General features: G+C 43.0%; 1 protein-coding gene across 6 annotated transcripts in view; it reads left to right on the forward strand.

Moving 5' to 3' along the window:
- The first annotated feature begins 1,338 nt into the window (after nucleotides 1-1,338).
- CHD2 (chromodomain helicase DNA binding protein 2) overlaps nucleotides 1,339-15,321 on the forward strand; it is an 84,798-nt gene continuing 70,815 nt past the window's right edge. For 4 of the 6 annotated variants that reach the window (XM_017742603.1, XM_017742607.1, XM_017742604.1 and 1 more), the window contains exon 1: nucleotides 1,339-1,576. The gene's annotated coding sequence lies outside the window, so the exon portion shown is untranslated. Of the gene's footprint in view, nucleotides 1,577-1,835; nucleotides 2,087-6,957; nucleotides 9,482-15,321 lie in introns of those variants that run through there. The other 2 variants (XM_017742605.1, XM_017742606.1) reach the window with 2 other exon arrangements.

A 15,321-nucleotide genomic window follows, 5' to 3' on the forward strand; every position in this document is an offset into this window, starting at 1 on the left:
CAGTAATTTTCCATTACCCTGCACGGTCCTGTCTACGTGGCAAGAATTGTTTGTGGAGGCTGGAGGTCGACATGCCGGCAGCACGCCAGGCTCCTGGGAAGCACCTTTGTTCCCGAGAAGGGATTTGAGTTGTGTTTTCATGCCTAAAGCTGGGGACAAATGCTGCTTTTCTCAAGCAGCCCGGCATTACTGCACAATACAAACAGCACGAGCCGGCCAAAATGCTCAGTAGTAGTAGTAATAATAATAATAATAATATGCGTGGAGTCCATCTCTTCCTTTGCACAAGGAAATATCTTGTAATGAGCTCGTGATGTTTGTTTGCTGTTGCACTGATCATAACAGCCACTTAATCAAAGCAGAAATACTGTTAGTGAAATCCTCCCCTTCTCTTGTTCTTTCCATCTAATAAGCCAGACGGATCGCTGTTGTTCTGCAACTTGATAAGCAGGTTGTTTTCTTTTATGTAAGCTTTGAAGTCAGACAGGAGAGTTGTCTGAAATGCCTAAAATATTTCAAATGCCGCCAGCAGAATCTGCAGCAGCAGGAAGAGCAGGTCTGTGCGCTGTCCCTGCTTGCTGGGGTTTAGCTTTAAGTATGGCAGCAGTGTTAGTGCAACAGGCATTTCCACGACGTCTTGAGCACGGCTTCAGCTCCAGGATAGCTTATTTTATCTGTTTGAGGCTTGATACTGTCATTAACAAGAGTTCTGTGTTCCTGCTAGCAGCCCATGCTGCCAAGGTCTCTCCCAGCACCAGCAGCCAAACTACACTGGTAACTGTCACACAAACAAGTGTCCCACACCACAAGTCCCCCCCACTTAGGTAATGCTGCCACTTCCCATCTGCAGCAGCTCCAGGAACCCTTAGGAGTTGTTCCCCAGGAGGAATGAATGAGCATGTCATTTTGGGGTGTCTGGCTACCATTGGAAACCTGAGAATTGAAAAGTTTGATATAAAGTGGAACACACTGAGCATCAACCTTAATTCTGCTTCATGGAGTACGCAGCCAGAGGGGATTTTTGTGCTGGCATTCTGGCATCCTGCATTGCACAGATGAATAAACATCACCCAACAGAGCTACACAGGGGACCACCTACCCAGCCCCACTCCTTGGGGAGCTCCACATGGATCGTGGCTTTGAGGCATCTCTCCTGGGCACAGGCACAGCCTGCCCTGCAGCTCTGTCACCCTGATGTGTGTCTCCTAACCACAACTTCTCTGAGGTTTACAATTCAGAGATGTTGGTTTCCTGCAGTTTCTCTCGCAAATTAGCAACGTTCTCTGTTTTCTGGGCTCCTTTTTGGTCCTGTTTCCTCACACCCAGCCTTTCCACCACCTCCTCTTCATCCTTGCTGCTGATGGCTCTGTTGCTACCACCCGGCAGCTCAGTCGATGCCCCGACCATCTGGGGACCTGCACGGCGTTCCCCACCTCCGGGAGAGCCATGCAGGAAGGGTGGAGCAGGGCATGTTTAGCAGCTTGGCTACATGCCATCTGTCACCTGGAATATGCTTGTCCTCCATCAGCGAAGTGTGCCTTGTCTGATGGGAACGACTGAGCAGACGTTTAGGAGGGTGAGTTTCCACATCCCTACGTCAAATTTTCCCATACGGGTGACTTGATGGTTAGAAACAGCACCTTATCCACATCACACACTGCTCGGCTCTCTGCTCAGTGAACTTTTGGACTTGTTTTATCTGTCTTTGGATTGGTTTTTGTTTGTTTGTTTGGGTTTTTTAAAGTAAACTGCTGCCTCTTAGTACTAAAAAAACGTATCTAAGGAAAGATGGGTTTGGCTTTTGAAAACTGGTTGTTAGCAGTAGCCCTTTTCCTTTTTCAGTGTGTTTTCAGAAATGAAAAGCAGCACTTGAGAACTCTTTATTTTTTCGAGAAGGCACATAAACACAGAGGTGTGCAAAAGAGGGTCACTTTCCAAAATACATCTGCTCTGTGCTGTGTCTTGCTCTAACACACCACCACAGCCGCCTTTGCTTGGGATTTGCTCCACACAGGAAAACGCGGAGGATTCTAATTGCCAGGAGGAGGAGGGTTTGCCTCCCTTGTTTGCGCTGTTAGGAATGTGGGTGAGTCACTGCCTCGTTTGAGGAATGAAACCTTCCATCCCAGCCCCTTATGCCTTTGTTTGCTTTTAGAACTGCAGTGCTGTTGAAGGTAACTCACGCTCCTGTGGCTTCTCTGAGGCTCAGGTTTAACATCTGGTTTCACGTTTTGTATTCCCTTCTTAAAAGCACAGAGATGGGACTACATCTTCCCACGTGTGCTCCAAAATCCATAGGATCCTGAAGACTTCAGGAGATCAAAGCAGGCGAACCCCCAGTCGTCTCCAGTGAGCAAAGCTGGTTTCCAGCACAACCAGTGCAGCGGGGTGTGGGTCTTGAACAGAAACGTCCCTAATTAAAATAGGCAATTTCCAACGACAAAGTTGGAACAGTCTTAGAGGTCATTTTGTTTCAGGAAGGCAAGAAAAGCAGAGAAAAAAAATTACACAAAACCCAGAGCACAGTTTTCTAACTTTTCTAGCTTTAGGGACCTGTGGCCATTTTGTGAATGAATTATCTGCTTTCAAAGGATTTTAAATGCCTTAAACGATATTCCTACTTTACAAAATGAAGTCCTTACATTATGGAGATGCTTAAGTATGAATTTCAGTTCTTTCTTTTATGCTTTGTAGTTTGAAAAAAAAATATAAAAGACTTTTCATACATAATTGTGTCATTTTCCTCAACTGCAATTTGACATCTAAACCTGATCTTTTTTCCGTATGTAATAGATGGTTTCATTCTTGGGTTGTTGTTTTTGTTTTTTTTTTTCACACTTCAAGCCTGCCAGTTATTCCCAAAAGCCCAGTGTTTATATTTATTCCATAGCAAGCATGTGACTGGTGTGACTGCATAACTATATCAAAATGAATTTGAGTTCCTTTTGTTGCAAAATGTTCCAGGGCTACAGATACGTTTTGAATGCATAATAAGCTCTGGGTATAGAGATTACAAGAGGAACTATCTGCAAAATCCTATGGATTAAGGTCATGCATGACATATTTAATTCTCCCTCCTGTGAGGTTTGATTGCAAGATAGTCTGCTCCCACTGACTTCTTAAAATGAGAAAGCTTGAAAAATTGACCAGATTCTGTCAAATTTGCGTCGCTGCTAGTGGAGCTGGAGGTGTTGAAGAAACAGAGAATTGTGAGGAAAGGAAGAAGCAGAGACCAGGAGGGTCAAAATCCCTGCTGGTTCACAGCTTGGAAGTGAGGAAAGACACCAAGATGACTTTTTTTTTCTGCCACAATTTGATCCACTATAGAATTTGCTATATCAGAAGGGGCAGCTCTTCCCTCTGTTGCTGTGACTGCAGCAGTGTCTCAAGGCTGCATTTGGGACCAAGGCTCTGTTGTGCCGGGCCAAAGAATGTGTCCTTGATGGTAAAGGATGCAAAGTGAGCATGGGAGAAATGCGAGGAGCAGAATGGAGGTCATGGGGGGAGCACCTCAGTCCTACAGAAATTCACTCATATCTTTTCCCCCTGCCCCAAGATGCATGTATGATCAGGCAAAACACAGAGACTTGATGGAAGGTAAAACTGGGTAAAACTCTCTGGGGAACAGCCAGTCCCCAAGACCACTGCTCTCCTTCGCATCCGCCAGGAGGTGGATCCAGTGAATTCTTTTTTAATAGAGGTGGCCATTCTTCTGCTTTTTGTTTGTTTTTTTGGTTTTTTTTCTCTCCATAAACTATTGAAAATCATCTGATGGGAATAACTTCAAGTAACTGAGTTTGTCATACAAATGGGGTGTATCCTTACAAAGAACAAACTGCCCTGGGTTTAAGTTAAGTATGGATCAGCTGCATGGACTGATGTGGATGTAACAATTTCACCCGGTTGCAGACATGGTCAGTCACTCGTGTCCTTCATGCTGTCCGTAACTAGGGCATCACTGCTGCCTCACTGCCTGTCCCAAGGGACCTGGGTGGTGTTTGTGCAAACACCATTGGGCTGAGGAAGGGGTGGAGAAATGCGTCTCTCAGCGCTGGATACATTTAGTGAATGCAGCTGTGGGAGGCAGCAGGAACAAGAGAGCTCTTGTATTGCCTGTGCTCTGACAGTTCACATGCCTAAATAATCTGCTAGTTTTTTACCCATATGTTTCCCACCCCCCGCTCCACAATGTTTTTAATTTGAATGTAAAGTTACACTTCAATTTAGTCAGAATCCTTCCCGGAGCTTAAAAGTGAGATGTGTTACAGTGTCAGCCTTGGTACAGCCCTTCAGACAGGGCAACCCGCAACGTTCAGGGGCACTGGCCTTTCTCCATGGCGAGTGGGGAGATTTGACTTCATCTTTTTAGGGAGGGTAGTGATAGCTCGAATATGCCTTTCATGTGCACTGCAGAGCTTTCTTGGGCTGGGAGCAGGCCTGCAGCACTGGTATGGCCCCTCCCAAGCAAAGCCTGCTTCTTGCCAGGGCTGCTGAGCTGGGGTGCAGAGCCTGTTTTTGGCACACTGGGCACTTCATTGAGCTGTACAAACTCTGCTGGTCCTCCTGGCATCCCTGGGAGTCTGATCCAATATTCGCCAGCACGTCATGGAATAAAAAAGGACGACAAAAATAGGTTTACTGACCTGCTGGGTCAAGCAGGAGCAGGTTACTGTTGCTGTGCATTAGGACTAATTTGTCTGTGTTCTCTGGCCATGTTCAGACTTGCCCCCAGAGAAAAAGTTCGAGGCTGAGAATGCCCTGTGAGTCTTCTTCCCTGGCTTGTTCAGTGGCACACAACAAACCATGAGCTGGCCTGCCTCAGGCTTTAAAGGTTTATGACAAATTAAACTGCAGAATATAAAAAAGAACTTTTTTTTTTTCTTGTTTTGATGTGGTTAAGGGGTTGAAAAAACAAGACTAGGGTAGGGAAGTGATGATGGAGACGTCACTTTTAGAGGGAGACAGACTCTGCCATTGCTTTCCTAGAGCTTGTCCCACCTTAGGGTGTTTTTCCACCCACAGCAGCATTGCTGGGAGTTGTTGTAGTGACACATCCGTTCTTTGGCACTCTGACCCTTCCCACTCATCCATGGACAGCATGGATTCGCTGTTCCAGTGGCAGGGACCTGATATCCGTATCAGAAATGCAGCTCCTGTGGGTGGCTTTTATGGCTCCACTACAGGCTGGCACTGATCCTGAAACACATCCAGCTTCTCTTAAAACTGTGTGGTGTACGCGTGCGGGATATAGCTGTCCCACCTTTGCTGTGATCTAAGGGAGTTTCAGTGGCTAGTTTGTCTATCGAAAGCATTTATTATTAAAGTGTAGAAAAAATGCATCCGTGAAAAAATCTGTACGAACTCGATGACCTGGGAGTCCACACCGTCTTTTCTGTCTCGAATCCCGCGGACTCCGTGCCCGGGACTGGCTTTGTTTCAGCAGTTAAATGGTTAATTGGAGAGCTAATTGGCTCTGAGCGCTCCAGCCCTTTGCAACAGATTATTGGCATGCTGGTAGGAGCAGCTCCCTTCCTTCCCTTCCCCCTTCATTATAAAAACATGTACTGTAGAGAAACCAAATACCACATGGCGCCCTGCGCTCAGCCCGTCATCGCTCCCGCTCCGTGTTCAGCACAAAAAGTCCTTTTATATTTGGGAAGCGGAGGGAGAAAATTCTGGAAAGGCAAGATCGTGGCGATAGCGGCTGAATCGGCACATCTATTTACAGTGTGCAAGGGCAGGAGCCCGCAGCCCCACGTACCCCGCGCCCCGGGGGGGCTCTGAAAACGGAGGGGGAAAGCCTGTTCCATGAAGGAGAGCGCTCCCCGTCAGGTTTAGGCTTTGCGGAGGGCTCTCGGGAGGTACCGAGGGGCTGAATGTGAAGAGAGAAAAATAAAAGATTTCCTGGGGGGTGGGGGGGAAGTTGCATTTCTGTTTTCCCGAGGAGCCGTGGGCGTTTTGAGGCAGCTGTCAGCAGAGGCAGGCGCCATTTCGTGAGGCGGCATTAATGCAGCGGGAGGAGACATGTTGTGTTCGTGTAGTTTGGATTTTAAGGTTTTTCTCCTTTATTTGAAGCAAGAGGCTTATTCATCCCGCCTTTACCCTCGTTCAGTCCAAAGGCTTTAATTGTTTTAAACTTGAGGGCAAATAGTAGTGACAAGCGGGGAAAGCCAGGGAAAAGGGGAAGAGTTCTCCTGAGGGGATCACAGTGTGCAAGCAAAATCGGATCTCTGTCCAGGAGACAAAAAATCTTAGAGGTGTAACATGGTCCCAAAAATGCCACCAAGGGCATAGGGAGGATAACCAGGATGACAGCGTGGCTGCGGATCCAGTCCGGGTGTGCAGGGAAAATGGGGTACATCAGGTGCGTTTTAAATAGAGGATTTTTTCCTGCTACAAAAAAAGGTCTGACTGGTCTGTGCACACACAAAACCAGCCTTTTGTGATTTACACGAGCTGACTTGACTTCCAGGTATTGAGATGCTAGTTTTGATCTAAAAGCCCACACTATTGCTAGTGATGCAGAGCTGCTCTTTTGATCAAAGGAGAAAATAGGAATCGTGGCAGGAGCGGGCTCAGGGTGATCCTCTTCAGTGCAGAACTCCTGGAGCAAGCTGCAGGATTTTGTTAAGTGCCTTTGGTATGGGAGTTGACTTTTTACCACTCCGGGACCTTTCACTTGCAAAATGCATTATAAGGCTCATTTGTTTAACAAGTCTCTGGGAGCTGGAAGAGGGAGAATTAATACTGGCATTTGGGAATACAACTGGTAGTGCTGCATTTGATTTTGGTTTCATGTCATTATTTTCTGGTTTCAGAGTCAGGAAAAGCTGCTCATTTATTTTTCATGTAGCTGTATTTTTTTCCTGGCTTCTTAAGGAGGCAGAGCTCATGAAATTCTGCTGTTAAAGGCCTGGAGCTTTTGATCTGATGTGCAGTTTCAACAAATTTCTGTTCTAGAGATTCTGCACTTTGGGGGAAGCTGCAGGTTATAGAGACAAATCAGTGCATCTGCTAAAGGAAGAACTACAAAATGAGTGCAAAGGGTCTCCGTTCACATTCCTTGCTAACCCAACAATGAGCATCTAATTGCCAGCTGACCAGTCTATAATGTGTAGCTTGGAAATGTCGCAGCCTCTACTGGAATATGGCGCGGGATTGGGAATGCTGCAGCAGTGCAGTGCACTTGGGTGTGGGGCTGCTGACTCCCAGGAAAGTAGCCATCATTATTTCAGCTGCTCACAAAAGACTTGAAAACTTTCAGCCGCAGTACTCAAATACCAACTAGGTTTGCAGGGAGTATTAGTCATATTTAAGATTCCTCCACGTTACGTGCAGTTGAATTTTCGAGGTTTTGATCTCCTTGCGCTGGTCTAAAGGTTCCTTTTCAAGCTTGTCACCTGTGAAGATTTCTCTGAGACCGTGATTCAGAGAATTTTCTGATTACAGAAAAGCCTCTTTGCCACCTCAAGACCATTATTTTCTTGATTGCCCTATTTTACTCTGCTAAGGTTACATTCCATCTGCAGTTCAAACATAACCTGGTTGCAGTGCACCGATCACCAGCAATACACGTAGTGAAGAGCTCTACTGTGTGACATTCATGCACATCCTTGGTTTGTTTAAGACTGTGCATTATAATGATAATATGAAGCATAAAATAGTTCCCATATATAAAAATTACTTTTCTAGCATATATTAATGTGCCTTTTGGAACCTCTTAGTTAGGTTATGTTTTCCCCTTAATTCCATATTATTAGCAACACTTGAGTAGACTTCAACATTCCAATTTTGATTCTAATTTTCATTCTGTTCAGTGTGTGTGTGTGTATATATATATGTATATACAAGAAGATAATCCTTTATTAATCTTTTGAGCAGAACAGTTTTCGTTTGTGCAACAAAAGTCCTGTGCCTGAATGTTCATTATCAGCACCTGATATGCTAGCCTGGAGCACAATAGCCTAATAATTAGAGTTAAAGGAAAAAAAACCAACTCAGTTATTAAAGTCACAGTGTTTCATTTTTGTGCATGTTATGATTGTGAATTATTCAAGCATTTGCCTTTAGCTCCTACATGTATGAACTTATGCTCCCCACGCATTTTTTTCCCCCAAAGTGCTCTATGGTTTCCTTTGTCTTACACACTAGGTTGGAGTATTCAAATGTCCTGTTTAATTCCAGTAGCATGTGTGGCTTGTTACAAGAAAATCTGAGATAGTTTCTCAATTAAAAGCATTTTATTTTGACTTACTTGCTTCTACTTCTGTCTACCATTTGGTCTCTTCATAGTCAATATTCTGTTTTATGGAAAGATTTTAAATGTGTATTGAAGGAGAGGAATAAGAAGTGCCTAGCCAATTTATGTTATTTCTTTTGCCACTACTAATAAAAATATGAAAGAAAAAGAAATGTTGGGAAAATAAAAGGAATGGTGATACAATTATAGCTGTATGTGCAAAGCTACAACGTGCTTGCTCTTCCTCTTGAAATTCAGACCTTTGCTTCAGGTTCGCTTTCCCTTCTACAGAGTTGATTAGTTAATTTCAGTTGCATATTCCAAGTACTGACATACATGTTCATCCCTAAATTCACTTCATGTGCTTCCAAATCCTTAGGACAACATTTGGTTTAGACACCAAGAAAAAACTGGAGGGATTCCATGGGCCTAAATGTAATTACTCAACCCTGAATTAAAGGCATAGGCACATAACTTATATCCCACGTGTTTGGAGTAACAAGAAGAGATCAAAATCTCAGCTTTTGTCATTGAAGTAAATGTTTCTAGACTTAAGACACATTTGTAGAGAGAGGTGATAAGAGTTTGGTCAGATGCATGATTAAATCTTGAAGAAAATAAATCTTGTTTTGGGCACATAGAACCTTGTTGGGATCTTCCTCTGGGTGAAATGGCAATGAAGGTGGCAGTCAGATTTTTCAAGTGGTGATCAAGCACTGTGTGTGTCTCAGCCAAGACATCTTGTGTTTCCTCTGCTGCTTTAATTGCACAAAAAGCCATTGACCTAATTTTGTGACAGGACTGTACCAACAGTGTTTTCTAGGGCTGCCTATGTTTTCTCACAGCTCACCACCTAATACAAACTTCGACTATTAAAAAAAAAGTGCACTGTGAATGGTTTTAAGCTCAGACAAGACTGTCACCCTTAACGGCTTGGTCAGAGAGAGGAGGAGTGTTTGTTTCAGCATGAAAATCTCGTCTGCAACAGTTAAAGCTGGTAATTCCAGAGTTTAGGTGCCTGACATGCCCAGAGCTGCTCTAGTCCCTGGGATGCTGAGCTCTCTGAGCTGGGTAAAGCTCTGGCAGGAGCCAGTTTATAATGAATTACTGTAGGAAGAAAATATAAAAGCTCATGGGAAACATCAGCCTGACACAAGAGCTGTTTCTGTTCAGGTGGCATTCTAATCCAAGTGTGTCGGTGCATCACTACAACAAAAATTGATTGGACTGCACATCTAGCAGGTATTGACAAATATGAAGAAGTTTGTTTCGAGCTACTAACATAAGGGGTCTTTTATATATATGGTGCATTACAACAGGGTGATTCAGTGCTTTGTCAGACTGTCTATAAAATAAAAAAAAGTATATGCTTGTAAGATTTCAGAAAATAAAGGTACCATTTCTTTTCCCTGCATGTGGCAATTTACTGAATAATGCATCATTTTGTCAACTTTTATATAGCAATCAGTAAATGCCCTATGGTGCTACCTGCACATGGGAGACAAGAATGAAGATTGTTATGGAAACAGGCTTGAAACTTGCTTGAAATAAAAATTCCAGTTCTATACTTGTGGTTTTGGAGGCCTGGGCTGTTTTTCTTTTCATTCTAGAGTAGCTGTAATTTATCTTGTTCACTCTGAGTGAAATTCCTCATGTTTGCAAGGCCGGTATGAAACTCTTTGCCTCCAAAACTCCAAGGAGATTTACCAAGAAAATGGACTTGTTGTTACAATCATCATCTAAACTTTCCAAAGTCTCCATTAGAACTCAAATGGAGAGTTAGTAAAAATAAAAATTAGAGCTTATAGTAGGGAATTTTTTTTTCCTCGATTTTGACGTGTAAACACATATTTGTGCTAAGCCCGTTTTCCCTTTTCTGGTTGTATTCCTCAAGCACTTATGCAATCAAGCTTTACTGGCTTACATTTGCAGCAAATAAATTTCAAGAATGGACAGGTAAATAAATACCTTTGGAAAATGAGCTTTAAATGTGCGTAAGGAAGTAATCATGCTAGAATTTCAAATTATCTGAATTTTTTTTAAAAAAGTAATTTCATTATCTATATCCTCTAAAAATATAATTTTGAAGCTACATTTAAAATCCAAATATTCTGGAAATTTGGCTTAAAAATTATAAAATGTTCTAATTCTTTATGTAACAATTCCATAAGATATTGGAAAATGGGAGAACAGTATCTATTTTGAAATGTAAGATTGGGCAAGACTCCCTTAATCATGCTGATGTTTTGGGGGTTTTTTAACAAACTCTTGATAAAACAGTGACCACAAAACACTCCTGTGACTCTGCAGATTGTATTTCCAGCCAGAATGGTGACATAAAGAACACTGCTTGCAGCTTCTACCTTTTAAAGTGATTTTAAACCCTACCACTATGGCTAATTGTTGTATGGTTCCAGTCCTGCAAGTTTCCTAGCAGGGAACTTGATCAGTGCAGAGCAGTTCAAGTGTGTAAGGCAGGTCACAGCACCTGCTTTGGTGTGCTCTACCTCTGGCATTACAGTCCCTGGGAAGGTGCACTTTAGTTTCTTATTTGCTTTCAAAGGTGATTTCAGCAATAACCAAAGCTGCATAATTGTTTTTCATGTAAGGAGATATGTAATACCTTGTTAACACTTTTATAAATTCCAGTGTCTAAGCAGGGACAGGCAAAATGGTCAGTATTTTTCTACCATCTCCCAGTCCTCTTACAGAAGTTTCCCAAGCCAAGCAGAATAGTTTATTACCTAAAAGGTGACCTTGAAAAACCAGAGCATTGCATACAAGAAGCAGGGGCTAAAAAACGGGGTAAAGAAACAGATTTGTTGTTCCAAGCTCCAGTGGTTTACTTTAAGAAGCAATTAAACATATTATTATCCAATCACTCACATTGTTTAAGTTTGAAACAGTCTGGAGTTTTAAACTCTCGTAAGATTTCATCAAAATAAGGACTACTGCATCTTTCTGACTTTTTTTTATACCTCTAAGGCTGCCATTTAAGGCAATAGCTGTGTGTTAGGCATTGACCAAATACAGCATAATACCTTAACTGAGATGGTCTCTACTTCTTACATCCAGTTAAGATGGCAACAAGGGATAGCTTGAAGATGATCTGTAATAACAACATAGAACTTCAAATTTCAAACCTCCTTAAGAAAAGTGGATTTGATTTCCCAAGAAAAAAAGTGTGTATATTCCCTAGTGAAGTTAATATAAAGCATAATAATTAATCCTCTCACTAGATAATAGTTGCTGGTCTGTTATTTGCTTTATTGTATAAGGAACTCATGCAAAACTGAAACAGTGAGGTGTGTCCGTTGTTAAGGAGCTCTTAGATCTAAAATTTGAGCTCAGGCCACCAGATCACATGTACAGTAACAGTACTGATTCTTTGATGCATTGTGACTAACAAGTAAAAAATCTGCATAGGAGAGACCGTTGAATCCCACAAAATATGTTTAATCCATTTCTGACTTCCATTTCATCTTTATACTTTTTATTAATAAATTTGAATAAATTGAAAAACACTGGGGTTTGGCTTAGACTGGAAGATTTTTTTCTTTACCATATGTTTATGACACTGATAAGAATTTGTTTCTAATTATTCATGGTAATAAACCCTTTTACTGCTGCTCACAAGGTTCATCGTTCTGAACATGAGCCCCATAAAAGTGCCAGCAAACCCCTCATATTAACATAATCTCAGTTTTCAGTGTTAAATCCTAGGAACAAAAAGGGCATATGTAGAAGTTCTCTCTATGTGTGTAGATGTGTTTGCAATTATTCATTACCGGCTGGAGCAAAAGTCTGGATTTCAATTCCAGTTCCAGATTTGGAGCAGAATGAACAGCACGAGTTCATTGCTAGAACTGAGTTATATCCTTGCTGCTGCTGGGTCTTGTGACAGTAGCAAAAAGCTTTAGCTGGGATCAATACACAGTAATCATCTTCTCCAGTCACACAGGGAATGTGGTTCCATGCTTGGAAGGTGAATTTGTATCTACCTGAGCAGTTACTGTGATTTTAATAGTGAATTACTGAGGAAGGAAACAGAAGTGGGGGGGGCGGGAAGCAGATTGATTGTTTGACCAACATGTTACAGGTTACATACAAAACCTGAAAACAGAGCCCCTGCTTGATTCAGAACAAAGTGACAACTTCTATAAACACCCAGTTTACAGGATGTTAAATGCCTCCCACAAACAGCTCGCTGTGCTCAAAGGGCATTCCATATCCTGTTTGCATATTCTCTGTCCAAGTAATACAAACTATTCTGTTTGGCCTAGGGCCTAGGAAATTGGCATTGATTTCTTCTGAAAAGTGAGAGTTTTGGTTGAAGAAAAGTTTGGTGACAATGCACATCTCTCAGTCTTGTTTAGACTCCTGTTTTCTACTTCAAAAGGCAGATACAATGTTTAACCTTTGTCCAATATTTGCCTTTCCATTATATTTGTGTCTCCAAAGATCTGTGGGCTACACTGTACAACAAAGAATAAACTGCTTCACCCATCTTTTGGTGTTGTCTGGTACAGAGGGCAGGTTGGGGCAGGTGGGGAAGGGACACTGGCCTGTGTGGGATCACAGTGTGCCTTTGTATGTTGTCCCTAAAGGATAATAACATGGGGCTGGCTGGGGGAAGGAAGAAAGGTTCTAGAAGAAAATAGAGTACCAGAAAGTTGGGTTCTGTGCCTCCATCTGGAATTCCAGCCACAGACGCAATCTCAGAAAATAGTTCCAAAATTAGTAATGGAAACATTAACTTGTCCCATTATTATTAGACATGTGGTTCATAAATGTGCCTGAAGTATTTGGTCTAATGATACACGAAGGAAGAAAGTGTGTCATCTGAAAGAGAAGAAATGAACTTTATAGAGGAAACTGCAGTGTAGAAATGCTGAATTTAGAAAGAAAAAAATGGTATAACTGCAGAGACAGTAGGAATGAAAATTTTATTCCACTGTTTTGTTAGGAAAAAGAATGCAAAACAGACTTTTCCTGGTAAGGAACAGCAAAGCTGTGTGAGGGGAGCCACAGCTCTGTAGAGGGACTGTACTTGTGCTTACCTCCATGTAACTCGCTTGGGGCCAAGGAACAGAGGAGGTCATGGATTCTCGTGTAAGGTTTTTTGGAGCTGCTTCAGGTCTTGGTGCCCAGGAAGCAAAAGAGGAGCACTGCATTTATTTAATGAGGATATTAGACTTTGAGTAATTTTTTGGTTACAAGTAGCAGCAATAGAGTAAGGGACTTCCAAAAACATTTGTCTATAAATTACATAGGTAATTTTTAAAAGAGAAACAGTCTATTACACGAGACAGTCTGGTGTAGTTAGAGAAAATCAGATAACAGTCTGAGCACACAGCTTAGGTCTTGTTCAGTTACAATCTTAAACTCTCCTGGCTGGAATCACACTATTCTTAGAAAGCACAATTATGTCTAGAATGCCTGATCTCTTTTCTCCCTTTCATGTGGTTATTGCAAGTGATCACAAATACTTTTTTCTAGAAACATACTTGTGTTTTGGGAAGAAACAAGAGAAAGGCTGGAAATTGTACATGGAGTTTCTAATCTAGGGCCTTGCTGTGAAGTTTTACCATGCAAGATCGGCTGAAAATGCTGACATAAGTAGAAATGCTGTTGCTGCACCCCACTTTCATCTGGATCCTGCCTCATTCCCCCTTTTTTGACTGCTGGTGGTTTTCCAAGGAGGACAGCATCTGGGTTCTGTCCACGAAAGCACCTTTACATACAGTTACATGTGAGCAGTTCCACTGAGAGCAAGAGGATTGGCCTTTGCAGGAATCTGAATGGGAACGAAGTTGCAGAACAGGCTTTCTGCTATCCATAGTCCCCATAGACCAGAACTTCAATAATTCTTCTTGTGAGGGGAAAAAGAAAAGGCCTTTTGCCCTTTTTCAGTGAGAAGCTGTATCAACTCTTTTGTACGACCACTGATCACTTGACTGTGACACCTGTATGTGGGTCACCACCATCCCTTCTCTGAAGATGGTAACACCTTATCCCCCTGTGTACAAGTAGTAGATATCCCCTGCTATCCTATACACGAGGTCAGCTTTTCTCTGTATTTTGAAAGGAAATACATCTCTTGGCTCAAAATCATAGGGATTGATTCTTTTCAGCTGGCCACTTCCTTGTAGCTTTTCCAGGACTCAGCTACTCAGCTCAGGAGAGAGCTGCCAAAGTCCAACTGCATGATTTCAAGTGCCAGACTGGATCCTGAGACCTTCCATAATCATTTGAAGCATTGTTAGTTTAATTCTGTCGTAACTACCTTGCTTCATTACTATGAAAAAGGAAGACTTAGACAATTTGTTTCTGCTTTTATTGGAGTCATCTGGGCAAATGAAAGAAGGTGAAAGGTGCGCATAACATTCAAAGTGACCGCTGAAGTATATAAATATCAGTTCTGCCATGTTTGCTGCATGTGCTTCTTGGAGAGGAACATCATAACTGGGGCTGGGGACAGCATTCGTGGCAGTGACCAGGAATGTGAGGGATGCCTTTCCATCTTGCTGATATCTGAAGTGGTTTCCATGGCTGTAGTCAGAATAGGAGACAGTGTCATGGTGAGGTTGGCACACCAGACAACTTCCATGATGTTGGCTAACAAAAGCAGGATATCTAGTTTTATTTGGGTGTCTGTGCTGTTTCTGAGCAGCAGTAAGGAGGGATTGATGTGGCAGATGAGCAGGTGACAGGATTGTGGTGGCTCTGTGCCCCAGCCGGTCTCTGCAGCTGAGGGTGCCCAACACAGAGGTGTGAATTCCATCGGAATAGAGGGTTCGTGGCCCCACTCTCCGTGGGCTGCTTGGCGGGTGAGCCGTACCTAGGCCCGGCGCATGTCAAGGGCTGTTAACAGAGGTCGTGTTTGTGGAATGGCGGCAAACGGGGCCGTGAATTGCGGGGCGCCAGCAGGCAACTCAGGGGCTGAACTCCGCTGTGTGTCAGTGCAGGCAGGCGGAGGCATGAGGGCATCTCTGGAGTGGGGTCTGGCAGCGCTCGGAGTCAGGGCTGCGCTGGGCCAGCCCAGGTAGGAGAGCCCGGGCAGGTGGGGCTGCGAGGGGGCG

Source organism: Corvus brachyrhynchos, unplaced genomic scaffold (genome assembly GCF_000691975.1).
Source record: "Corvus brachyrhynchos isolate BGI_N302 unplaced genomic scaffold, ASM69197v1 scaffold97, whole genome shotgun sequence".
Classification (NCBI taxonomy): domain Eukaryota; kingdom Metazoa; phylum Chordata; class Aves; order Passeriformes; family Corvidae; genus Corvus; species Corvus brachyrhynchos.